The following is a 19,707-nucleotide window of genomic DNA, read 5'->3' on the forward strand; positions in this document are numbered from 1 at the left end:
TTAACTTTTTTAACCCTTCGAAACAGCTCTTTTGACACCAATTATGGCACTTCCGGTTTGCACAGGAAGCTGACAGTAAACACATATCCTCATTGGAGTAGGCTTTTACAGAATCCTGAGTTTTAAGTCTATACATTAAGAACTCAGTGATTTACATAGGGCTGAATGCACTATTTCTCTCAAACTGCAGGTTGGGTATTGCAAACACTTTTAGGGTGATTTTAACCACTTCCGGTTGTTCCAGGAAGCTTAGAATCGACACAGGTAGACCTTATGATGGGCTGATGGACTGACATCAAAGACAGGTTCCTAAGACCTTCATAACCCACATAGGCTTCAGGTTGAATTTGGAGGTGCAGTCAATGTATTCCAATGGAGAGAGATGTCAATGTAAACTGTGAGATGTAAAAACCTGTTTTCACTGTTAAGGGTTAATGCCACAAGGTCAAGGTTAGGCTTGCACAGATCGGGAGGACCTAAAGAACATTCCTGAGGTGAAATTGTGCTTCTAACCTTAACGGTTCTCTCTCTGTCTCCCAAAAGCAAATGAAATTGACATTGAGGTCAAAAGGTCATTTTGCTCTGTCATCTTGTCACTGTCGCTGTGGCCAGACCGAATGAGCTACGGTCAAGCGGGGCATCTCGTTGAACTCGGCACGGCCTAGAGATAATGGTCATGCCATTGTCGGCTTTGTGTGTCTTTAAGCACCGTACTTTTTCACTCCATCCCTGCTGTGTGTGTGTGTGAGAGCTTTTCTTTGACATCTGTTTAGAGAAATGACTGATTTACACTTCATGAAGGTTGCCTAATCACACACTTAAAGTTTTGGAAAGATCTGACTTTTTTAACCCTTCGAAACAGCACCTATGACCCCATTTCAATGCACTTCCGGTTGGCACAGGAAGCTATAGGTAAACACATATCTTGATTGGGGTATGCTGTTACAGAATCCTGAATTTTAAGTCTATACGTTAAGAATTGACTGATCTACATAGGGTTGAATGCAGTGATTTTCAAAATTGCAAGTCATGTATATCAGGACAACTTTTAGGGTGGTTTTAACCACTTCCGGTTGGTCCAGGTAGCTTAAAATCAACACAGGTAGACCTCATAGTGGCCTGATGGATTGGTATCAAAGACAGGTTCATAAGACATTCATAACCCACATAGGCTTCAGGTTGAATTTGGAGGTGCAGTCAATGTATTCCTATGGGGCGAAATGTCATTGTAAACTGTTTGATCTAAACACCTTCATTTAACTATTAAGGGTTAATGCCACAGGGTCAATGTTAGGCTTGCACAGATCGGGGGGACCTTAAGAACATTCCTGAGGTCAAATTGTGTTTCTAACCCTAACGGTTCTCTCGCTGTCTCCCAAAAGCAAATCAAATTGACATTGAGGTCAAAGGGTCATTTGTGTCCGTCTTCTTGTAACGGTCGCTGCGCTCAGACCGAGCGAGCTACGGCCAAGCGGGGCATCTCGTTGAACTCGGCACGGCCTGGAGATTATGGTGATGTCATTTTAGTGGTGATTTCAGAATGCTATTTTGCTGCATTCATGGAAGGCGCTGTGAATTTTGGGCCTGCTCTGAAATATTTGATAGTTGGCTTCTAAAGGAGTTGGAAAAAGTGAGTTTGGAGTCAGATGGTATCAGTTTGGTGTCTGAAAAGATGTCATTGACTTATGGACACTTGCTAGTTGACTTTGGTTGACAATTGCTAGTTGACTTGCTAGTTGACTTTTGTCCATTTGCAATATGTTTCAACGGGGAGGTACCATGAGGATAAAGCGACATGATGAAATTTCACGAAACGAGCGATGGAGAGGAACCACTATCACTGCCCGGCCATCCTGAGGTCATCAGGACGTTGACTTTTGTATTTCTAAAGTATTTAAAGAATGCACGTTATATTTGCAATATGATTCAACATCACATCATATTGCAAATATAACGGGCATTTGCAATATGATGTGATGTTGAATCATATTGCAAATCTAACGGGCATTCTTTAAATACTTTACAAATGCAAAAGTCAACGGTCTGATGACCTCAGGATGGTCGGGCAGTGATAGTGGTTCCTCTCCATCGCTCGTTTCGTGAAATTTCATCGTGTCGCTTTTTCCTCATGGTACCTCCCCGTTGAAACATATTGCAAATGTACAAAAGTCAACGAGCAAGTCAGTGTCCATCAGTCAAATAGATATTTTCAGACACCAAACTGATACCATCTGACTCCAAACTCACTTTTTCCAACTCCTTTAGATGCCAACTATAACATAGTTCAGAGCAGGCCCAAAATTCACAGCGCTTTCTATTTAAACCATAATAAAACAAATAATACGTAGTTATGTTCTAGCTGCGGGTCCAGTTCACACATTATGTTTAGCCCTATGTGAGGCGACCTCGAATCCCAAGTTTCGGCTCGATAGGTCATTCGGTGCCCGAGCAAAACCCTAATTGGTGCTGAAATTCCACTTTTTTCATTGCCTTGCTACGGGGTCCTTGAATGAGCAATCAAACAGGCTTGTTGGGGTCTGTCTCTATGGGCCGAGCCGGTTTCAACTGCACCTAGTCTTGAGACTCTGGGACGTTTCTAAATGTCGTCCGTTTCGTTGAGGTCAAAATGAATTGAAAACATGGCAAATACACAAGGCTTTTTATCGACCCGAGAACCTTCTAGAGCCACATAATTCACTGTGCACAATCGACCTGAGGTCTAGAACAGGTTTGTAAATTTTCAGAACTCTAGGTCTGACGGTTCTTTAAAAGTTGGAACAAAACTAACTACCACATGCACTGTCTGCCTCTTAGCCCCTCAGTGTGTCCCTCCATCATTTCTGTGTCGGTGTGTTTTTTTTTTTTTGAAATCTGATGGGATGAAGGACTGATTTACAGTTCATGAGGGTTGTCTATTCACATATATGAAGTTTTGGAAAGATTTGACATTTTTAACCCTTCGAAACAGCCAATTAGACACCAGTTATGGCACTTCCGGTTGTCACAGGAAGCTATAAATAAACACATATCATCACTGGAGTAGGCTGTTACAGAATCCTGAGTTTTAAGTCTGTATGTTAAAAATTGACTGATTTACATAGGGCTGAATGCACTATTTCTCTCAAACTGCAGGTTGGCTATGGCAAACACTTTTAGGGTGATTTAACCACTTCCGGTTGCTCCAGGAAGCTTAGAATCGACACAGGTAGACCTCATGGTGGCCTGATGGACTGACATCAAAGACAGGTTCATAAGACATTCATAACCCACATAGGCTTCAGGTTGAATTGAGAGGTGCAGTCAATGTATTCCTATGGGGCGACATGTCATTGTAAATTGTTTGATGTAAACATCAGCTTTTAACTGTTAAGGGTTAATGCCACAAGGTCAAGGTTAGGCTTGCACAGATCGGGAGGACCTTAAGAACATTCCTGAGGTGAAATTGTGCTTTTAACCTTAACGGTTCTCTCTCTGTCTCCCAAAAGCAAATAAAATTGACATGAGGTCAATAGGTCATTTGGGTCCGTCTTCTTGTAACGGTCGCTGCGCTCAGACCGAACAAGCTACGGTCAAGCGGGGCATCTCGTTGAACTCGGCACGGCCTGGAGATAATAGTAATACCGTTGCAGGCTTTGTGTGTCTTTAAGCACCGTACTTTTTCACTCCATCCTTCCTTTTTGTGTGTGTGTGTTTGTGTGAGAGAGCTGTCTGTTGGGAAAAATGACTGATTACAGTTCACGAGGGTTGTCTAATCACACAAGTGAAGTTTTGAAAAGATCTGACCTTTATTACCCTTCAAACCTGACCCTATGCACCATTTTAAGGTACTTCCAGTTGACATAGGAAGCTGAACGTGAACACATACCCTCCTTGGGGTAGGCTCTTATATAATATTGAGCTTTAAGTCTTTATGTTAAGAACTGACTTATTAACAGAGGGTTAAATGAGTGTGTGTTACTTCATAAAATCACATAAAATCACAGAATTCTCGCAGAGCTTCGAGACCCACTTTAAAAATGTTCGTGTGAACAAACTGCAACTGGATCTGTGATTTTTTTGAAAAAAAAATTCCTCTTCGTGAACATCACCAAATGGACAATGTACTATTTCTCTTAAATTACGATAGATAAACGGCAGTTTTTTTTTTTCCTGACACCGTACGCTTATGTACTTTGACGTGAAGCGGTCAAATCGCACCCTACTTTTCGTTTTTGACCTTTGATCCCAGAAAAATGGCCATAACTCAAAAAGCGCCGAAGCCTCGACGCCATCTTGTTCGGGGCCAACTTCCCTTTACTCCAAACCTACGCTCGCCGAGTTTCGTCTTCGAAATATTTTCCGTTTAGGAGAAAAGGCCGCGCTCGTTTGCCCCGTGTTCGTGCGCCTGCAATATGATTTATTTTCCGCCTTGTGGGAATTTTCGAGAATGCGGGGAGCAAGTCAAAAATTTGTTATTTTTATAAAACGGCGACCGAAAGTCCGAAACGATTTCCGACATGACTTCCCGAAAGAGCTCCCCCGCGCCCTCGGCCCGACGCCGTCCGCGATTTTCCCGGACGAAGTCGGACGTCAGGTAAGGGACCGTACATTTCCAATGGGAGAATCTTCACCGATCATACGGCTCCCGTACCAGATGTCCCTTATGTATGTAGGGGAGAATTTTATATAGGAGACATTTATTTCTCAAAAATGTTGCGAAAGGAGTCAAAACGGCAGTTGTTTGGGATAGTTTGAAAAACACGTGGTATTGCAGTTAGTAAAACTGCTGTACCACAAATTCCATACTGAATAAACCGTCTCCGCATTTGACAAGCAGAGAAGGAGTTGAAGGTTTTAATCCAACATCTTTTTGTCTAACTCTTTGGTTTAGTGGTCAAAATGATAGTTGTTTGGAAATTAATGATTCTGCTAACTTCTGACATGATTTACAGAGGCTTTAAAGACAGGCGAGGGGTTACGAAAAAGGCTCTAGATACAGATTGGTAGCCCCGATTTGAAATCCGACTTCGTATTTGAAAAGCAGAGAAGTAGGGGAGAATTTTATATAGGAGACATTTATTTCTCAAAAATGTTGCGAAAGGAGTCAAAACGGCAGTTGTTTGGGATAGTTTGAAAAACACGTGGTATTGCAGTTAGTAAAACTGCTGTACCACAAATTCCATACTGAATAAACCGTCTCCGCATTTGACAAGCAGAGAAGTAGTTGAAGGTTTTAATCCAACATCTTTTTGTCTAACTCTTTGGTTTAGTGGTCAAAATGATAGTTGTTTGGAAATTAATGATTCTGCTAACTTCTGACATGATTTACAAAGGCTTGAAAGACAGGCGAGGGGTTACGAAAACGGCTCTAGATACAGATTGGTAGCCCCGATTTGAAATCCGACTTCGTATTTGAAAAGCAGAGAAGTAGAGGTAGATTTTATATAAGAGACGTTTTTTTCTCAAAAATGTTGCGAAAAGGGTCAAAACGGCAGTTGTTTGGGATAGTTTGAATAACACGTGGTATTGCAGTTAGTAAAACTGCTGTAACATAAGTTCCATACTGAATAAACCTTTTCCGCATTTGACAAGCAGAGAAGTAGTTGAAGGTTTTAATCCAACATCTTTTTGTCTAACTCTTTGAATAAGTTGTCAAAATGATAGTTGTTTGGAAATGAATGAATCTGCTAACTTCTGACATGATTTACAGAGGCTTGAAAGACAGGCGAGGGGTTACGAAAAAGGCTCTAGATACAGATTGGTAGCCCCTATTTGAAATCCGACTTTGTATTTGAAAAGCAGAGAAGTAGGGGAGAATTTTATATAGGAGACATTTATTTCTCAAAAATGTTGCGAAAGGGGTCAAAACGGCAGTTGTTTGGGATAGTTTGAAAAACACGTGGTATTGCAGTTAGTAAAACTGCTGTAACACAAATTCCATACTGAATAAACCGTCTCCGCATTTGACAAGCAGAGAAGTAGTTGAAGGTTTTAATCCAAAATCTTTTTGTTTACCTCTTTGGTTTAGTGGTCAAAATGATAGTTGTTTGGAAATTAATGAATCTGCTAACTTCTGACATGATTTACAGAGGCTTGAAAGACAGGCGAGGGGTTATGAAAACGGCTCTAGATACAGATTGGTAGCCCCGATTTGAAATCCGACTTCGTATTTGAAAAGCAGAGAAGTAGAGGTAGATTTTATATAAGAGACGTTTTTTTCTCAAAAATGTTGCGAAAAGGGTCAAAACGGCAGTTGTTTGGGATAGTTTGAATAACACGTGGTATTGCAGTTAGTAAAACTGCTGTAACATAAGTTCCATACTGAATAAACCTTTTCCGCATTTGACAAGCAGAGAAGTAGTTGAAGGTTTTAATCCAACATCTTTTTGTCTAACTCTTTGAATAAGTTGTCAAAATGATAGTTGTTTGGAAATGAATGAATCTGCTAACTTCTGACATGATTTACAGAGGCTTGAAAGACAGGCGAGGGGTTACGAAAAAGGCTCTAGATACAGATTGGTAGCCCCGATTTGAAATCCGACTTTGTATTTGAAAAGCAGAGAAGTAGGGGAGAATTTTATATAGGAGACATTTATTTCTCAAAAATGTTGCGAAAGGGGTCAAAACGGCAGTTGTTTGGGATAGTTTGAAAAACACGTGGTATTGCAGTTAGTAAAACTGCTGTAACATAAGTTCCATACTGAATAAACCATCTCCGCATTTGACAAGCAGAGAAGTAGTTGAAGGTTTTAATCCAAAATCTTTTTGTCTAACTCTTTGGTTTAGTGGTCAAAATGATAGTTGTTTGGAAATGAATGAATCTGCTAACTTCTGACATGATTTACAGAGGCTTGAAAGACAGGCGAGGGGTTATGAAAACGGCTCTAGATACAGATTGGTAGCCCCGATTTGAAATCCGACTTCGTATTTGAAAAGTAGAGAAGTAGGAGAGAATTTTATATAGGAGACGTTTATTTCTCAAAAATGTTGCGAAAAGGGTCAAAACGGCAGTTGTTTGGGATAGTTTGAAAAACACGTGGTATTGCAGTTAGTAAAACTGCTGTACCACAAATTCCATACTGAATAAACCGTCTCCGCATTTGACAAGCAGAGAAGGAGTTGAAGGTTTTAATCCAACATCTTTTTGTCTAACTCTTAGGTTTAGTGGTCAAAATGATAGTTGTTTGGAAATTAATGATTCTGCTAACTTCTGACATGATTTACAGAGGCTTTAAAGACAGGCGAGGGGTTACGAAAAAGGCTCTAGATACAGATTGGTAGCCCCGATTTGAAATCCGACTTCGTATTTGAAAAGCAGAGAAGTAGGGGAGAATTTTATATAGGAGACATTTATTTCTCAAAAATGTTGCGAAAGGGGTCAAAACGGCAGTTGTTTGGGATAGTTTGAAAAACACGTGGTATTGCAGTTAGTAAAACTGCTGTACCACAAATTCCATACTGAATAAACCGTCTCCGCATTTGACAAGCAGAGAAGTAGTTGAAGGTTTTAATCCAACATCTTTTTGTCTAACTCTTTGGTTTAGTGGTCAAAATGATAGTTGTTTGGAAATTAATGATTCTGCTAACTTCTGACATGATTTACAAAGGCTTGAAAGACAGGCGAGGGGTTACGAAAACGGCTCTAGATACAGATTGGTAGCCCCGATTTGAAATCCGACTTCGTATTTGAAAAGCAGAGAAGTAGAGGTAGATTTTATATAAGAGACGTTTTTTTCTCAAAAATGTTGCGAAAAGGGTCAAAACGGCAGTTGTTTGGGATAGTTTGAATAACACGTGGTATTGCAGTTAGTAAAACTGCTGTAACATAAGTTCCATACTGAATAAACCTTTTCCGCATTTGACAAGCAGAGAAGTAGTTGAAGGTTTTAATCCAACATCTTTTTGTCTAACTCTTTGAATAAGTTGTCAAAATGATAGTTGTTTGGAAATGAATGAATCTGCTAACTTCTGACATGATTTACAGAGGCTTGAAAGACAGGCGAGGGGTTACGAAAAAGGCTCTAGATACAGATTGGTAGCCCCTATTTGAAATCCGACTTTGTATTTGAAAAGCAGAGAAGTAGGGGAGAATTTTATATAGGAGACATTTATTTCTCAAAAATGTTGCGAAAGGGGTCAAAACGGCAGTTGTTTGGGATAGTTTGAAAAACACGTGGTATTGCAGTTAGTAAAACTGCTGTAACACAAATTCCATACTGAATAAACCGTCTCCGCATTTGACAAGCAGAGAAGTAGTTGAAGGTTTTAATCCAAAATCTTTTTGTCTAACTCTTTGGTATAGTGGTCAAAATGATAGTTGTTTGGAAATGAATGAATCTGCTAACTTCTGACATGATTTACAGAGGCTTGAAAGACAGGCGAGGGGTTATGAAAACGGCTCTAGATACAGATTGGTAGCCCCGATTTGAAATCCGACTTCGTATTTGAAAAGCAGAGAAGTAGAGGTAGATTTTATATAAGAGACGTTTTTTTCTCAAAAATGTTGCGAAAAGGGTCAAAACGGCAGTTGTTTGGGATAGTTTGAATAACACGTGGTATTGCAGTTAGTAAAACTGCTGTAACATAAGTTCCATACTGAATAAACCTTTTCCGCATTTGACAAGCAGAGAAGTAGTTGAAGGTTTTAATCTAAAATCTTTTTGTCTAACTCTTTGGTTTAGTGGTCAAAATGATAGTTGTTTGGAAATGAATGAATCTGCTAACTTCTGACATGATTTACAGAGGCTTGAAAGACAGGCGAGGGGTTACGAAAACGGCTCTAGATACAGATTTGGTAGCCCCGATTTGAAATCCGACTTCGTATTTGAAAAGCAGAGAAGTAGAGGTAGATTTTATATAAGAGACTTTTTTTTCTCAAAAATGTTGCGAAAAGGGTCAAAACGGCAATTGTTTGGGATAGTTTGAAAAACATGTGGTATTGCAGTTAGTAAAACTGCTGTAACATAAGTTCCATACTGAATAAACCGTCTCCGCATTTGACAAGCAGAGAAGTAGTTGAAGGTTTTAATCCAAAATCTTTTTGTCTAACTCTTTGGTTTAGTGGTCAAAATGATAGTTGTTTGGAAATGAATGAATCTGCTAACTTCTGACATGATTTACAGAGGCTTGACAGACAGGCGAGGGGTTACGAAAACGGCTCTACATACAGATTGGTAGCCCCGATTTGAAATCCGACTTCATATTTGAAAAGCAGAGAAGTAGAGGTAGATTTTATATAAGAGACGTTTTTTTCTCAAAAATGTTGCGAAAAGGGTCAAAACGGCAGTTGTTTGGGATAGTTTGAATAACACGTGGTATTGCAGTTAGTAAAACTGCTGTAACATAAGTTCCATACTGAATAAACCTTTTCCGCATTTGACAAGCAGAGAAGTAGTTGAAGGTTTTAATCCAACATCTTTTTCTCTAACTCTTTGAATAAGTTGTCAAAATTATAGTTGTATGGAAATTAATGATTCTGCTAACTTCTGACATGATTTACAGAGGCTTGAAAGACAGGTGAGGGGTTACGAAAACGGCTCTAGATACAGATTGGTAGCCCCGATTTGAAATCCGACTTCGTATTTGAAAAGCAGAGAAGTAGGGGAGAATTTGATATAGGAGACATTTATTTCTCAAAAAAGTTGCGAAAGGGGTCAAAACGGCAGTTGTTTGGGATAGTTTGAAAAACACGTGGTATTGCAGTTAGTAAAACTGCTGTAACATAAGTTCCATACTGAATAAACCGTCTCCGCATTTGACAAGCAGAGAAGTAGTTGAAGGTTTTAATCCAAAATATTTTTGTCTAACTCTTTGGTTTAGTGGTCAAAATGATAGTTGTTTGGAAATGAATGAATCTGCTAACTTCTGACATGATTTACAGAGGCTTGAAAGACAGGCGAGGGGTTACGAAAACGGCTCTAGATACAGATTGGTAGCCCCGATTTGAAATCCGACTTCGTATTTGAAAAGCAGAGAAGTAGAGGTAGATTTTATATAGGAGACGTTTATTTCTCAAAAATGTTGCGTAAAGGGGCAAAACGGCAGTTGTTTGGGATAGTTTGAAAAACATGTGGTATTGCAGTTAGTAAAACTGCTGTAACATAAGTTCCATACTGAATAAACCGTCTCCGCATTTGACAAGCAGAGAAGTAGTTGAAGGTTTTAATCCAAAATCTTTTTGTCTAACTCTTTGGTTTAGTGGTCAAAATGATAGTTGTTTGGAAATGAATGAATCTGCTAACTTCTGACATGATTTACAGAGGCTTGACAGACAGGCGAGGGGTTACGAAAACGGCTCTAGATACAGATTGGTAGCCCTGATTTGAAATCCGACTTCGTATTTGAAAAGCAGAGAAGTAGAGGTAGATTTTATATAAGAGACGTTTTTTTCTCAAAAATGTTGCGAAAAGGGTCAAAACTGCAGTTGTTTGGGATAGTTTGAATAACACGTGGTATTGCAGTTAGTAAAACTGCTGTAACATAAGTTCCATACTGAATAAACCTTTTCCGCATTTGACAAGCAGAGAAGTAGTTGAAGGTTTTAATCCAACATCTTTTTGTCTAACTCTTTGAATAAGTTGTCAAAATTATAGTTGTTTGGAAATTAATGATTCTGCTAACTTCTGACATGATTTACAGAGGCTTGAAAGACAGGTGAGGGGTTACGAAAACGGCTCTAGATACAGATTGGTAGCCCCGATTTGAAATCCGACTTCGTATTTGAAAAGCAGAGAAGTAGGGGAGAATTTGATATAGGAGACATTTATTTCTCAAAAAAGTTGCGAAAGGGGTCAAAACGGCAGTTGTTTGGGATAGTTTGAAAAACATGTGGTATTGCAGTTAGTAAAACTGCTGTAACATAAGTTCCATACTGAATAAACCTTTTCCGCATTTGACAAGCAGAGAAGTAGTTGAAGGTTTTAATCCAACATCTTTTTGTCTAACTCTGAATAAGTTGTCAAAATGATAGTTGTTTGGAAATTAATGATTCTGCTAACTTCTTACATGATTTACAGAGGCTTGAAAGACAGGTGAGGGGTTACGAAAACGGCTCTAGATACAGATTGGTAGCCCCGATTTGAAATCCGACTTCGTATTTGAAAAGCAGAGAAGTAGGGGAGAATTTGATATAGGAGACATTTATTTCTCAAAAAAGTTGCGAAAGGGGTCAAAACGGCAGTTGTTTGGGATAGTTTGAAAAACACGTGGTATTGCAGTTAGTAAAACTGCTGTAACATAAGTTCCATACTGAATAAACCGTCTCCGCATTTGACAAGCAGAGAAGTAGTTGAAGGCTTTAATCCAAAATATTTTTGTCTAACTCTTTGGTTTAGTGGTCAAAATGATAGTTGTTTGGAAATGAATGAATCTGCTAACTTCTGACATGATTTACAGAGGCTTGAAAGACAGGCGAGGGGTTACGAAAACGGCTCTAGATACAGATTGGTAGCCCCGATTTGAAATCCGACTTCGTATTTGAAAAGCAGAGAAGTAGAGGTAGATTTTATATAAGAGACGTTTATTTCTCAAAAATGTTGCGTAAAGGGGCAAAACGGCAGTTGTTTGGGATAGTTTGAAAAACATGTGGTATTGCAGTTAGTAAAACTGCTGTAACATAAGTTCCATACTGAATAAACCGTCTCCGCATTTGACAAGCAGAGAAGTAGTTGAAGGTTTTAATCCAAAATCTTTTTGTCTAACTCTTTGGTTTAGTGGTCAAAATGATAGTTGTTTGGAAATGAATGAATCTGCTAACTTCTGACATGATTTACAGAGGCTTGACAGACAGGCGAGGGGTTACGAAAACGGCTCTAGATACAGATTGGTAGCCCTGATTTGAAATCCGACTTCGTATTTGAAAAGCAGAGAAGTAGAGGTAGATTTTATATAAGAGACGTTTTTTTCTCAAAAATGTTGCGAAAAGGGTCAAAACTGCAGTTGTTTGGGATAGTTTGAATAACACGTGGTATTGCAGTTAGTAAAACTGCTGTAACATAAGTTCCATACTGAATAAACCTTTTCCGCATTTGACAAGCAGAGAAGTAGTTGAAGGTTTTAATCCAACATCTTTTTGTCTAACTCTTTGAATAAGTTGTCAAAATTATAGTTGTTTGGAAATTAATGATTCTGCTAACTTCTGACATGATTTACAGAGGCTTGAAAGACAGGTGAGGGGTTACGAAAACGGCTCTAGATACAGATTGGTAGCCCCGATTTGAAATCCGACTTCGTATTTGAAAAGCAGAGAAGTAGGGGAGAATTTTATATAGGAGACATTTATTTCTCAAAAATGTTGCGAAAGGGGTCAAAACGGCAGTTGTTTGGGATAGTTTGAAAAACATGTGGTATTGCAGTTAGTAAAACTGCTGTAACATAAGTTCCATACTGAATAAACCTTTTCCGCATTTGACAAGCAGAGAAGTAGTTGAAGGTTTTAATCCAACATCTTTTTGTCTAACTCTGAATAAGTTGTCAAAATGATAGTTGTTTGGAAATTAATGATTCTGCTAACTTCTTACATGATTTACAGAGGCTTGAAAGACAGGTGAGGGGTTACGAAAACGGCTCTAGATACAGATTGGTAGCCCCGATTTGAAATCCGACTTCTTATTTGAAAAGTAGAGAAGTAGGAGAGAATTTTATATAGGAGACGTTTATTTCTCAAAAATGTTGCGTAAAGGGGCAAAACGGCAGTTGTTTGGGATAGTTTGAAAAACATGTGGTATTGCAGTTAGTAAAACTGCTGTAACATAAGTTCCATACTGAATAAACCGTCTCCGCATTTGACAAGCAGAGAAGTAGTTGAAGGTTTTAATCCAAAATCTTTTTGTCTAACTCTTTGGTTTAGTGGTCAAAATGATAGTTGTTTGGAAATGAATGAATCTGCTAACTTCTGACATGATTTACAGAGGCTTGACAGACAGGCGAGGGGTTACGAAAACGGCTCTAGATACAGATTGGTAGCCCCGATTTGAAATCCGACTTCGTATTTGAAAAGCAGAGAAGTAGAGGTAGATTTTATATAAGAGACGTTTTTTTCTCAAAAATGTTGCGAAAAGGGTCAAAACGGCAGTTGTTTGGGATAGTTTGAATAACACGTGGTATTGCAGTTAGTAAAACTGCTGTAACATAAGTTCCATACTGAATAAACCTTTTCCGCATTTGACAAGCAGAGAAGTAGTTGAAGGTTTTAATCCAACATCTTTTTGTCTAACTCTTTGAATAAGTTGTCAAAATGATAGTTGTTTGGAAATGAATGAATCTGCTAACTTCTGACATGATTTACAGAGGCTTGAAAGACAGGCGAGGGGTTACGAAAACGGCTCTAGATACAGATTGGTAGCCCCGATTTGAAATCCGACTTCGTATTTGAAAAGCAGAGAAGTAGGGGAGAATTTTATATAGGAGACATTTATTTCTCAAAAAATGTTGCGAAATGGGTCAAAACGGCAGTTGTTTGGGATAGTTTGAAAAACACGTGGTATTGCAGTTAGTAAAACTGCTGTAACACAAATTCCATACTGAATAAACCGTCTCCGCATTTGACAAGCAGAGAAGTAGTTGAAGGTTTTAATCCAAAATATTTTTGTCTAACTCTTTGGTTTAGTGGTCAAAATGAGAGTTGTTTGGAAATGAATGAATCTGCTAACTTCTGACATGATTTACAGAGGCTTGAAAGACAGGCGAGGGGTTACGAAAACGGCTCTAGATACAGATTGGTAGCCCCGATTTGAAATCCGACTTCGTATTTGAAAAGCAGAGAAGTAGAGATAGATTTTATATAAGAGACGTTTTTTTCTCAAAAATGTTGCGAAAAGGGTCAAAACGGCAGTTGTTTGGGATAGTTTGAATAACACGTGGTATTGCAGTTAGTAAAACTGCTGTAACATAAGTTCCATACTGAATAAACCTTTTCCGCATTTGACAAGCAGAGAAGTAGTTGAAGGTTTTAATCCAACATCTTTTTGTCTAACTCTTTGAATAAGTTGTCAAAATGATAGTTGTTTGGAAATGAATGAATCTGCTAACTTCTGACATGATTTACAGAGGCTTGAAAGACAGGCGAGGGTTTACGAAAAAGGCTCTAGATACAGATTGGTAGCCCCGATTTGAAATCCGACTTCGTATTTGAAAAGCAGAGAAGTAGGGGAGAATTTTATATAGGAGACATTTATTTCTCAAAAATGTTGCGAAAGGGGTCAAAACGGCAGTTGTTTGGGATAGTTTGAAAAACACGTGGTATTGCAGTTAGTAAAACTGCTGTACCACAAATTCCATACTGAATAAACCGTCTCCGCATTTGACAAGCAGAGAAGTAGTTGAAGGTTTTAATCCAACATCTTTTTGTCTAACTCTTTGGTTTAGTGGTCAAAATGATAGTTGTTTGGAAATTAATGATTCTGCTAACTTCTGACATGATTTACAGAGGCTTGAAAGACAGGTGAGGGGTTACGAAAACGGCTCTAGATACAGATTGGTAGCCCCGATTTGAAATCCGACTTCGTATTTGAAAAGCAGAGAAGTAGGGGAGAATTTTATATAGGAGACATTTATTTCTCAAAAAATGTTGCGAAATGGGTCAAAACGGCAGTTGTTTGGGATAGTTTGAAAAACACGTGGTATTGCAGTTAGTAAAACTGCTGTAACACAAATTCCATACTGAATAAACCGTCTCCGCATTTGACAAGCAGAGAAGTAGTTGAAGGTTTTAATCCAAAATCTTTTTGTCTAACTCTTTGGTTTAGTGGTCAAAATGATAGTTGTTTGGAAATGAATGAATCTGCTAACTTCTGACATGATTTACAGAGGCTTGAAAGACAGGCGAGGGGTTACGAAAACTGCTCTAGATACAGATTGGTAGCCCCGATTTGAAATCCGACTTCGTATTTGAAAAGCAGAGAAGTAGAGGTAGATTTTATATAAGAGACGTTTTTTTCTAAAAAATGTTGCGAAAAGGGTCAAAACGGCAGTTGTTTGGGATAGTTTGAAAAACATGTGGTATTGCAGTTAGTAAAACTGCTGTAACACAAATTCCATACTGAATAAACCGTCTCCGCATTTGACAAGCAGAGAAGTAGTTGAAGGTTTTAATCCAAAATCTTTTTGTCTAACTCTTTGGTTTAGTGGTCAAAATGATAGTTGTTTGGAAATGAATGAATCTGCTAACTTCTGACATGATTTACAGAGGCTTGAAAGACAGGCGAGGGGTTACGAAAACGGCTCTAGATACAGATTGGTAGCCCCGATTTGAAATCCGACTTCGTATTTGAAAAGCAAAGAAGTAGAGGTAGATTTTATATAAGAGACGTTTTTTTCTCAAAAATGTTGCGAAAAGGGTCAAAACGGCAGTTGTTTGGGATAGTTTGAATAACACGTGGTATTGCAGTTAGTAAAACTGCTGTAACATAAGTTCCATACTGAATAAACCTTTTCCGCATTTGACAAGCAGAGAAGTAGTTGAAGGTTTTAATCCAACATCTTTTTGTCTAACTCTTTGAATAAGTTGTCAAAATTATAGTTGTTTGGAAATTAATGATTCTGCTAACTTCTGACATGATTTACAGAGGCTTGAAAGACAGGTGAGGGGTTACGAAAACGGCTCTAGATACAGATTGGTAGCCCCGATTTGAAATCCGACTTCGTATTTGAAAAGCAGAGAAGTAGGGGAGAATTTTATATAGGAGACATTTATTTCTCAAAAATGTTGCGAAAGGGGTCAAAACGGCAGTTGTTTGGGATAGTTTGAAAAACACGTGGTATTGCAGTTAGTAAAACTGCTGTACCACAAATTCCATACTGAATAAACCGTCTCCGCATTTGACAAGCAGAGAAGTAGTTGAAGGTTTTAATCCAACATCTTTTTGTCTAACTCTTTGGTTTAGTGGTCAAAATGATAGTTGTTTGGAAATTAATGATTCTGCTAACTTCTGACATGATTTACAGAGGCTTGAAAGACAGGTGAGGGGTTACGAAAACGGCTCTAGATACAGATTGGTAGCCCCGATTTGAAATCCGACTTCGTATTTGAAAAGCAGAGAAGTAGGGGAGAATTTTATATAGGAGACATTTATTTCTCAAAAAATGTTGCGAAATGGGTCAAAACGGCAGTTGTTTGGGATAGTTTGAAAAACACGTGGTATTGCAGTTAGTAAAACTGCTGTAACACAAATTCCATACTGAATAAACCGTCTCCGCATTTGACAAGCAGAGAAGTAGTTGAAGGTTTTAATCCAAAATCTTTTTGTCTAACTCTTTGGTTTAGTGGTCAAAATGATAGTTGTTTGGAAATGAATGAATCTGCTAACTTCTGACATGATTTACAGAGGCTTGAAAGACAGGCGAGGGGTTACGAAAACTGCTCTAGATACAGATTGGTAGCCCCGATTTGAAATCCGACTTCGTATTTGAAAAGCAGAGAAGTAGAGGTAGATTTTATATAAGAGACGTTTTTTTCTAAAAAATTTTGCGAAAAGGGTCAAAACGGCAGTTGTTTGGGATAGTTTGAAAAACATGTGGTATTGCAGTTAGTAAAACTGCTGTAACACAAATTCCATACTGAATAAACCGTCTCCGCATTTGACAAGCAGAGAAGTAGTTGAAGGTTTTAATCCAAAATCTTTTTGTCTAACTCTTTGGTTTAGTGGTCAAAATGATAGTTGTTTGGAAATGAATGAATCTGCTAACTTCTGACATGATTTACAGAGGCTTGAAAGACAGGCGAGGGGTTACGAAAACGGCTCTAGATACAGATTGGTAGCCCCGATTTGAAATCCGACTTCGTATTTGAAAAGCAAAGAAGTAGAGGTAGATTTTATATAAGAGACGTTTTTTTCTCAAAAATGTTGCGAAAAGGGTCAAAACGGCAGTTGTTTGGGATAGTTTGAATAACACGTGGTATTGCAGTTAGTAAAACTGCTGTAACATAAGTTCCATACTGAATAAACCTTTTCCGCATTTGACAAGCAGAGAAGTAGTTGAAGGTTTTAATCCAACATCTTTTTGTCTAACTCTTTGAATAAGTTGTCAAAATTATAGTTGTTTGGAAATTAATGATTCTGCTAACTTCTGACATGATTTACAGAGGCTTGAAAGACAGGTGAGGGGTTACGAAAACGGCTCTAGATACAGATTGGTAGCCCCGATTTGAAATCCGACTTCGTATTTGAAAAGCAGAGAAGTAGGGGAGAATTTTATATAGGAGACATTTATTTCTCAAAAATGTTGCGAAAGGGGTCAAAACGGCAGTTGTTTGGGATAGTTTGAAAAACACGTGGTATTGCAGTTAGTAAAACTGCTGTACCACAAATTCCATACTGAATAAACCGTCTCCGCATTTGACAAGCAGAGAAGTAGTTGAAGGTTTTAATCCAACATCTTTTTGTCTAACTCTTTGGTTTAGTGGTCAAAATGATAGTTGTTTGGAAATTAATGATTCTGCTAACTTCTGACATGATTTACAGAGGCTTGAAAGACAGGTGAGGGGTTACGAAAACGGCTCTAGATACAGATTGGTAGCCCCGATTTGAAATCCGACTTCGTATTTGAAAAGCAGAGAAGTAGGGGAGAATTTTATATAGGAGACATTTATTTCTCAAAAAATGTTGCGAAATGGGTCAAAACGGCAGTTGTTTGGGATAGTTTGAAAAACACGTGGTATTGCAGTTAGTAAAACTGCTGTAACACAAATTCCATACTGAATAAACCGTCTCCGCATTTGACAAGCAGAGAAGTAGTTGAAGGTTTTAATCCAAAATCTTTTTGTCTAACTCTTTGGTTTAGTGGTCAAAATGATAGTTGTTTGGAAATGAATGAATCTGCTAACTTCTGACATGATTTACAGAGGCTTGAAAGACAGGCGAGGGGTTACGAAAACTGCTCTAGATACAGATTGGTAGCCCCGATTTGAAATCCGACTTCGTATTTGAAAAGCAGAGAAGTAGAGGTAGATTTTATATAAGAGACGTTTTTTTCTAAAAAATGTTGCGAAAAGGGTCAAAACGGCAGTTGTTTGGGATAGTTTGAAAAACATGTGGTATTGCAGTTAGTAAAACTGCTGTAACACAAATTCCATACTGAATAAACCGTCTCCGCATTTGACAAGCAGAGAAGTAGTTGAAGGTTTTAATCCAAAATCTTTTTGTCTAACTCTTTGGTTTAGTGGTCAAAATGATAGTTGTTTGGAAATGAATGAATCTGCTAACTTCTGACATGATTTACAGAGGCTTGAAAGACAGGCGAGGGGTTACGAAAACGGCTCTAGATACAGATTGGTAGCCCCGATTTGAAATCCGACTTCGTATTTGAAAAGCAAAGAAGTAGAGGTAGATTTTATATAAGAGACGTTTTTTTCTCAAAAATGTTGCGAAAAGGGTCAAAACGGCAGTTGTTTGGGATAGTTTGAATAACACGTGGTATTGCAGTTAGTAAAACTGCTGTAACATAAGTTCCATACTGAATAAACCTTTTCCGCATTTGACAAGCAGAGAAGTAGTTGAAGGTTTTAATCCAACATCTTTTTGTCTAACTCTTTGAATAAGTTGTCAAAATTATAGTTGTTTGGAAATTAATGATTCTGCTAACTTCTGACATGATTTACAGAGGCTTGAAAGACAGGTGAGGGGTTACGAAAACGGCTCTAGATACAGATTGGTAGCCCCGATTTGAAATCCGACTTCGTATTTGAAAAGCAGAGAAGTAGGGGAGAATTTTATATAGGAGACATTTATTTCTCAAAAATGTTGCGAAAGGGGTCAAAACGGCAGTTGTTTGGGATAGTTTGAAAAACACGTGGTATTGCAGTTAGTAAAACTGCTGTACCACAAATTCCATACTGAATAAACCGTCTCCGCATTTGACAAGCAGAGAAGTAGTTGAAGGTTTTAATCCAACATCTTTTTGTCTAACTCTTTGGTTTAGTGGTCAAAATGATAGTTGTTTGGAAATGAATGAATCTGCTAACTTCTGACATGATTTACAGAGGCTTGAAAGACAGGTGAGGGGTTACGAAAACGGCTCTAGATACAGATTGGTAGCCCCGATTTGAAATCCGACTTCGTATTTGAAAAGCAGAGAAGTAGGGGAGAATTTTATATAGGAGACATTTATTTCTCAAAAAATGTTGCGAAATGGGTCAAAACGGCAGTTGTTTGGGATAGTTTGAAAAACACGTGGTATTGCAGTTAGTAAAACTGCTGTAACACAAATTCCATACTGAATAAACCGTCTCCGCATTTGACAAGCAGAGAAGTAGTTGAAGCTTTTAATCCAAAATCTTTTTGTCTAACTCTTTGGTTTAGTGGTCAAAATGATAGTTGTTTGGAAATGAATGAATCTGCTAACTTCTGACATGATTTACAGAGGCTTGAAAGACAGGCGAGGGGTTACGAAAACGGCTCTAGATACAGATTGGTAGCCCCGATTTGAAATCCGACTTCGTATTTGAAAAGCAAAGAAGTAGAGGTAGATTTTATATAAGAGACGTTTTTTTCTCAAAAATGTTGCGAAAAGGGTCAAAACGGCAGTTGTTTGGGATAGTTTGAATAACACGTGGTATTGCAGTTAGTAAAACTGCTGTAACATAAGTTCCATACTGAATAAACCTTTTCCGCATTTGACAAGCAGAGAAGTAGTTGAAGGTTTTAATCCAACATCTTTTTGTCTAACTCTTTGAATAAGTTGTCAAAATTATAGTTGTTTTGAAATTAATGATTCTGCTAACTTCTGACATGA

The sequence above is a fragment of the Salvelinus alpinus genome, chromosome 10 (genome assembly GCF_045679555.1).
Source record: "Salvelinus alpinus chromosome 10, SLU_Salpinus.1, whole genome shotgun sequence".
Taxonomy (NCBI): Eukaryota; Metazoa; Chordata; class Actinopteri; order Salmoniformes; family Salmonidae; genus Salvelinus; species Salvelinus alpinus.